Here is an 8,780-nt window from a genome sequence, read left to right as displayed (position 1 = left end):
CATCCACGAGAGTCATTCTAGACATAGAATGCTAAGGGTAACGATTTCTTGGTGTTCATGTCACTACTTTGTGTCTTGACATGGCACGAGGTATTCGAACGGTTTCCAATTTTCCACAATAAATTGGTGGCGACTCCACAAATGCAAACGAATGTTCCCAAGCGCTCCCGTGGGCCCATGTCCACAAGTTCCTGCTTCCTTTCTTCTTCCTTCGTCTTTTGTTCGTCTGTTTATATTTGTTTTGTTTTCAATTGTTCATGTTCATTAACACGATAATTTTTTAACATAATAATTTTAACGGGTAATTCATCAATATTTAATTCATCTTTTAAATCCCGACTTAAATCCCTCATAATACATATTTGTGGGTTTTCGTCATTGAAATCAATTCGGGTTTTTAGAGGTTTGATTCATCCATATTGAGTCTCTGAAATTCATTCATTCATATATTTTCATCTTTTTATTATCATTGCCATCATTAGTTCGTCATTAATAATCTACTTAATTTGATTAGTTTGTTGATTTGTATCTTTAATCCCGTAATTAGCCTTTTTATTAATTTGTTCTAATTAGCTCTAATTCATGTTTTATTGTTTTTATGACCCAAACATATGTAAATAATATGTTAAATCACTTCTATCTGAGTCAAATGTCCATAATCGATCCTTAAATCACCAAAGAATATTAACAATTTGCAATTCCGGCTTCACAGCCAGAACTGAACTCAGGAACAGACGCAGCGTTTGTTGCGCCTCTTCCAAAGGAAGCAGCTCTGCTGCGCCTGTTCCGGGTTGAGTTCTGTCTCTGAACTCCCGTTTATGCCTTGACCTAGTTTATTAATTACGTATTAATTAACTATTATTCGTATTATCACTAATAATCTGTTCGTTAGTTTGTTTTTTCTCAAATCATCCTTTTTAAATGTATTTTCGATGTAAATCGATTAACCTATTGTAATTATTGTAATTTTATTTATTGTATTTCTTTATTCTTTATTATTTCTTGTATGCTCTCACATATAATTAACATTAAATTTCTACTTTGACCCAATTTGTGTGCTAATTACGTGTTAACTGACTTATCATTAATGCACATGCAAGGATTAATCTTATGGATCTTGCATTGCATGTATATAATCGACAACATATCGAGTATATACGATTTTGCCTAATCATTAGTAGAGGCCGCTATCGAGGCGGGCGAGATTAGGTGTTCGATCAAAAGAGCTTCCTAATACGTACCCTCACCCCTTACTCCAGATCTCTGTGAACATCCGTGTTCATTGGCATCCACGAGAGTCATTCAAGACATAGAATGCTAAGGGTAACGAGTTCTTGGTGTTCATGTCACTACTTTATGTCTTGACATGGCATGAGGTATTCGAACGGTTTCCAATTTTCCACAATAAATTGGTGGCGACTCCACAAATGCAAAGCTCACTCGCTTTCACTCCCGAGCGACCCCCATGGGCCCACGTCCACAGTTTGGCGACTCCGCTGGGGATTAATACACTTACGTGTAGCTAGGGTGAAACTTGAACAAGGTTAGGGAATAGTTTGTACAAGACAGTTGTTGGTTTTCATAACTCGGTCTTCCTAGACCGTTTATTCGGCCTTCTGTTGAACCATATAGTATATATGTTTATGTTTTGATGATGTCAAGGTGCTTTATAATTTATATACTTGTTGCGCGTAATCGTTTGTCTAAGTCTTTTAGATTCGATTTATCTAATACAAACGACAAAGGAAGTTGTGATGGAAGTATATAAGAGTCAAGCCTCAATTCAAGATCAAACGATGTGAAGATTCATTCAAGATTTATGTGAAGACGAAGTCCGTCTAAAGATTAATCAAGCTTGGATGATGACGTAGCCTATACTCGAAGATCTCCTTGAAGATTAGAATAGTATAGGTGATTATCTCATAATGATAACCAAGAATGAGTTTCTTGAATTAGTAATGTTATAGCTTTGCAGCTATAACATTACTAGTAAAAGAGCTCAATGTTATAACTCTCTTACTATAACATTGAGATGCTGAGTTTATTGTACACGACATATAATGTTTTAAAATTGTTTTTGAAATTGTTTAAAGTTTATTTTAAATGTTTTGATAAAAATGTTTACTTGATAAACCCCGGTTTAGTGCGGAGTTCGGTTCCTTGTTAAACATTTACTAGTAGTCGTTTTGGGTCAACTTATGAGTTGGACCATGCTACTAATTAGGGTTTCAACAAAGCCTCTCTTAAAACCTAAATTCTAACCCATATATTGAGCTAGGGTTTGCACGAGTCACGAGGCATATGAGCCGTGACATCTCGTGTAGACTAAGATATATTTGTTAAAGATTCTATATCTTTACATAGCTTATATATCTTACTTAATATATTTATTTATGATAAAAGATATTCTTGTTATAGAAAATCTTATCATATCTTAGAATTTATAGTAAAGATAATAATTGAATAAATTATATTCTATCGTTTGGAATATTCTTTATTATCTTTTAGGCTTTTAGGAAAGAAATAATAGAAGATATGATTTGTTAACATATCTCATATTATTCGGCCATTAGGGTTTCTAAAAACCGAATTGCCTTGCTCTTTCCTTCCTATAAATACTTTGCTCTTTGCAACATTTAATTGAGAGACCTTAAGCATAAAAATTGATCTTATTTTTACAAAGCAAAATCGTGTCTTTCAAAGCAGAAAACCGTTTTGTTATTTTTGAAAGGTCGTGTGTTTTAAACTCGTATATTCATTTGTTAAGTTATCGTTATAAGATAATAGTGCTTATTTGATTTCTTACTCGTTCATTAACTTGAACTTTTAGTAGAATCATTAGTGCTTTCTTATTAGCGTAAGTTAGTCACTCGAGTATTTAACGGTACTCGTTGAGTTACAGCTAGAGTTAGTTGTACGAGTTGGGTTAGTAAATTTGTAATCTGTAGAAATGTACTAAATTTATTAATCGAGAATAGTGGACGTAGGTTTCGACTTGTGAAACTGAACCACTTCAAAAACCGTGTGTCTCCTCTCTTTCGTTCGCTTGTTTATTTTGTTTTACATTCATTAGTTGATTAGTTAAAGTTTAATCAATAAACTTTAAATAATCAATTACATTCATACAATCGAAAAAGCTTTCAAAAGTTTTAAATCCTCAATTCACCCTCCCCCCTCTTGAGTATTTCGGATCGATAGACTCTTCAATTGGTATCAGAGCCTCGTGCTCTTGATTGCCTAACCGCAAAGAGGCAGATCTGTCTATCTTTTATTTATCTTATCGTTTTATATCCCGCTGCCTATCACGTGATAAATGGATTCCAAATATCTCAAGTGTCCCGTCTTTGATGGGAAGAATTATGGATTGTGGAAAAACATGATGACTCACTATGTGAAAGGTCACGATTGGGAGTGCTGGAGGATTATCCAAAATGGACCGCACAAAATTCTTGTAGCATCCGAGGAAGGCACTACCTATGAAAAGAAAGAAGAGGACTATGTCGAGGCCGACTACAAGAAGGCCGAAAAGAACTCCAAAGCAATAAGTCTCCTGCAAAACGGAATGACTTCTACAGAGTTTGATCGATTTTCTTCGTGTTCTACGGCCAAGGAGATATGGGGTGGGCTTGAACTAGCTTATGAAGGTACTTCCATTGTTAGGAAGCACCGAATAGATTTTCTTATGCAAAAATATGAGCTATTCATTATGGAGCCTAATGAGTCCCTAAATAGTATGTCCGCAAGGTTTTCAAGCATCATAAACGAACAGAAAAACCTAGGTAGGAAATTCAGTACTGAGGACATTGCTAGAAAGGTTCTTAGGAGCCTGACTAAGAAGTAGCGTGCTAAAGTCACTGCAATGGAGGAATGACGAGATCTTGAAAACCTATCCTATCAAGAACTCATCGGTGCTCTCATGGCCCATGAAATTACTCTTAACAAAGATGACGTTGAACCAAGCCGTAATAAGAGTATGGCCTTAAAGAGCGTAGAAGTTGATTCTGAACTAGAAGATGAAACTGTTGTTTGCACGCCGTTTCAAAAATAAGATATTTCGAAACAAACAAACAAAATCATCCTACAACAACAACAACAACAAGTCATCCAACAAAAAGATTACAGAATCAAAGTCATCTTTCGCAAACAGAGGTTGCTTCAAGTGTGGAGAATCTGATCACATGATAAAGGATTGTCCAACATGGGAGAAGATCAAGGACAAGACAAAACGTGATAAGAGAAAGAGAGAATTCAAACAGGTTATGATGGCTTCGTATTGGGGAGACCTTGACTCAAACGATGACGAGGGATCTGAAGATGACGAAGTAGCCAACCTTTGTCTCAGCAGTGTTAGTCTTGACCTAATCTTCGACAACGACGATGAAAGAACAAACTCACACTCAAACTATTGCTTTCTTGGAGAATCAGATGAAGATGACGATGAAGAGGTAAGTTATCTTGAGCTTAAAAAACGCGTTAAGAAATTGTCTAAAAGTGCTTTAATTGAATTCTTTGAACAATCTCTCGTTAAGTGTCACGAACAGGACTTGGAGCTAAAAGATCTAAAGGAACAGATTCTCGAAATTACAGAAGAGAATCATACTCTGAAGGCCAAAGCTAAGAAGTTAAAATCTAAGGTTATAGCTGAGAAAGGAACAACGTTAGATTCTACTATGGATGAAAAGAAGGAATTAGAGTCCAAAGTTATAGCTAATGAAGCTATAACTTCAGACCTAAAGCTTAACATCAAGCACCTTCAAGCCAAAGTTATAGCTAATGAAGCTATAACTTTAGAACTTAGAAAAGCCAAAGAACTTTTGGAAACTAAGGTCACATCTGATGAAGCAGTGATCTTAGACCAAAAGAAAGAGATAGATTCCCTTTCAAAGCAATTAAAGGAATCTAACACCGACATGATCAATGTTTAGAAATAACATTCCGATGTTGTATTCTTTCTTAACAAACGATTCCAAGACATTCGTGATAACTTTAAGAAAGATAATGATGTAGATCACACGAAATGTCAAGAGGAAATTAAAACCCTAAAAGACCTACTTCTATATGCTAGAAAGGTCCATGATAAGTGGGAAGGTAGCACAAAAGTCCTAAACTTCCTAACCGAACAATATGACAATAATATGAAGATGGGGTTAGGACATGAGTGCTACAGCCGTAGAGATCACTCTAAATGCAAATCAACACCTTCGGATTTTGATTTTAGAAAAAGGAAGTATGCTGATCTTCCTGAATATCTGATTTACAATTATTGTGGTCATACGGTTCTTATCCAAAACAATTGTGTCAAAAAGGCTTATGATATACGAAAAAATGCTGACCATGCTAAAACTGTTGACACAGTTGTCGAGGATGATGAAGCCCCCATAAATGAACCTAACGAAGTAAGGAACAATAAATTTTGTTGGTTCTATGACATGGCCTTCGACTACACCAAGAAACCTAGCACTACACAAAACCCTTGTCAACCTAAACCTAGTAAACCTGTTCACAAGGGAAAAAGTCAAGATAGACCCAGAGAAATTCCTAAACCGAAAGAAAGCCGTAAACCTAGAACTCCTCCCAAGCAAAATAACCCAAGAGTTACAAAAACAGTCATTAGACAAGTTTGGGTTAGAAAGGATTTAGTATATAGAGTAACTAATCATAAGGGACCCAACATAGCTTGGGTACCTAAAAACTGTATCTAATCCCTTCTGCAGGAAGTAGTGAAAGAAAACAATCAATGGTATCTTGATAGTGGATGTTCAAGACACATGACTGGAGATAAGAATCTGTTTCTTTCACTCAAGCCCTTCAATGGAGGAAAAGTGACGTTCGGGGACAACAAAAAGGGAAAAGTAATCGGTGTTAGCAAAATCAGAATTTCTAAGTCTCACGCGATCAATGACGTTTATCTCGTGGACGGTCTAAAACATAACTTGCTAAGCATATCTCAACTATGCAACAAAGGTAACAAAGTCATTTTCCATACTGATAGTTGTCGCATTATAATCGAAGGAACTAGTAATGTTATTCTTGAAGGCCACGGGAAAAGAAATGTTTATATGGTAGATTTAAATGTTGTGCCTACTAACTCTTTTTCATGCATGAAAGTTACACTTGATGATCCCTATTTGTGGCATAAAAGGTTTGGTCACATTAGCTCACTAACCTTGAACAAACTCAAGAAGTGGGACTTGGTTGATGGGTTACCTAAAATCAAGTTCGACCAGGAAAAGATGTGTGATACATGTGCCAGGTGCAAACAAGTAAGATCATCATTCAAACCTAAAAGTTTAGTAAGCACAAATCAAGCCTTGGAATTAGTACACATGGATTTATGTGGACCCATGAAGGTAAGGAGTAGAGGAGGATCCAAGTACGTCTTTGTTCTTGTAGATGATTACTCGAGGTATGTATGGCCTATCTTTCTTCATTCAAAAGATGAAACATTTGATGAATTTGATTGTCTTATGAAACGTGTTCAAAAAAAATATAAGACAAATCTTGTATCTAGTCGTACGGATCATGGCACCGAGTTTGACAATCAAGCTTTCATAGAATATTGTAGAATTAATGGTGTAGGGCATAACTTTTCTACATCAAGAACTCCTCAACAAAACGGTGTCGTTGAACGTATGAATAGAACGTTGGAAGATATGGCTCGTACAATGCTTTTATGTAGTGGTTTACCTCGTAACTTCTGGGCTGAAGCCATTAGTACTTCTTGCTACATCCATAATCGTGCTATGATCCGGCCTATTCTTAAGAAAACCCCCTACGAACTCCTTAGAGGTCGAAAACCTAATATCTCCCATCTTCGTTGCTTTGGGAGTAAATGTTTTGTTCACAATAACGGTAAAAACCGGTTAAGTAAGTTCGACCCTATGAGTGATGAGGCGATTTTCATAGGATACTCAGATCATAGCAAGGCTTACAAAGTCTTCAATAAGAGAACTCTTTGTATTGAAGAAAGTATCCACGTTATTTTTGATGAAGATAACGTGTTTGATAAGCCTTTACAGGATAAGGAAGAAGACTTCAATGAACCCGACTTTCGTCTTTCAAGAGACGATCCCCCGGAATTGGAATAGGAGGACAATGTGATTGAAGGAACAAGTGATGAACTTGATCGTTCCTCAAAAGATAAAAAGGAGAAAACGAAAGTTATATTTGATGATACTATAACATTGACTCAAAATAAGGACTCCCAAACTAATGTTACAGGTGATGTTACTATAACATTGGATCCAAATTAAGGTGTAGAGTCCAAAGTTATAAACGGCTCTAAAACAACACCCATATTGGATTCAGGGGAACTTCCTCCAATTCCGATCCAAATGAAGTTGGGTCAAGCTCAAATAACGATGAAGAACCTAGTACTTCAACAAAATGGAAATACAAGAGCTCACACCCCATGGAAAATATTCTAGGGAATATTAAGAAGGGTGTTCAAACGAGACAATCCTTGAATAACTTCTACCCTTTCTATTCGTTTCTATCCATGATCGAGCCAACAAACATCAATGAAGCTCTTGCAGAATCAGATTGGATTGTAGCTATGCAAGAAGAGCTACAACAGTTTGAACGAAAACAAGGTTTGGCATTTAGTTCCTAGACCAAAGGATCAATCTGTCATTGGAACAAGGTGGGTCTTTAGGAACAAACTAGATGATGCCGGAGTCATTATCAGAAACAAAGCAAGATTGGTGGTTCAAGGTTATAATCAACAAGAAGGAATAGATTATGACGAGACTTTCGCACCTGTTGCTCGTCTTGAAGCTATTAGACTTCTAATAGCATTCGCTACACATAAACGAATGAAGCTATTCTAGATGGACGTCAAGACAACATTTCTAAATGGGTATCTACAGGAAGAAGTCTTCGTTGAACAACCCCCCGAATTTAAGAATGGCAAATTTGAAGATCATGTCTTCAAGTTAGATAAAGCCCTATATGGATTAAAGCAAGCTCCTAGGGCATGGTACGACAGATTATCTATGTTTCTACTTGACATTGGATTCAATAGAGGATCCGTTGATAAAACTCTATTTCTAAAATCCGAGGGTTCTGAACTTTTGGTTCTTCAAATCTACGTCGATGAAATTATCTTTGGATCGACCAACCGAAGCTTGTGCATGTATTTCTCTGAGTTGATGACTTCCGAGTTCGAGATGAGTATGATGGGAGAATTGAAATTCTTCCTAGGTCTGCAAATATAACAAACCAATGAAGGCATTAAAATTCATCAACATAAGTATATCAAGTAATTAATTCAAAAATTTGGAATGGAAAATTCCCATGCTATGCCTACTCCAATGGTGGAGAACAGGAAATTGACATTAGATGAAGACGGTAAATCAGTTGATGAAACTACTTACCGTGGAATGATTGGGTCACTGTTATATTTGACCGCAAGTAGACCCGATATTATGTTTAGCGTATGCGTTTGTGCGAGATATCAATCATCTCCCAAAGAATCGCATTTGACGGTCGTAAAACGAATTTTACGATATTTAATTGGACCGGCCAAGCTGTATTTATGGTACTCGATGGAGTGTAACTTCGATCTAGTTGCTAATTCCGATGCCGACTACGCAGGATGTTCTCTAGACTAAAAAAGCACATCGGGTGTCGCCACATTTGTCGGACCGTGTATTATTAAGTGCGGTTCGAAGAAGCAAAATTCGGTTGCCCTCTCAACTGCTGAAGCCAAATACATCGCTGTAGGACTGGTATGTACTCAATTATTATGGCTTAAGCAACAATTACGTAATTATGGTATT

Source organism: Silene latifolia, chromosome X, assembly GCF_048544455.1.
Source record: "Silene latifolia isolate original U9 population chromosome X, ASM4854445v1, whole genome shotgun sequence".
Classification (NCBI taxonomy): Eukaryota; Viridiplantae; Streptophyta; class Magnoliopsida; order Caryophyllales; family Caryophyllaceae; genus Silene; species Silene latifolia.
This window is presented reverse-complemented; position numbering follows the sequence as displayed.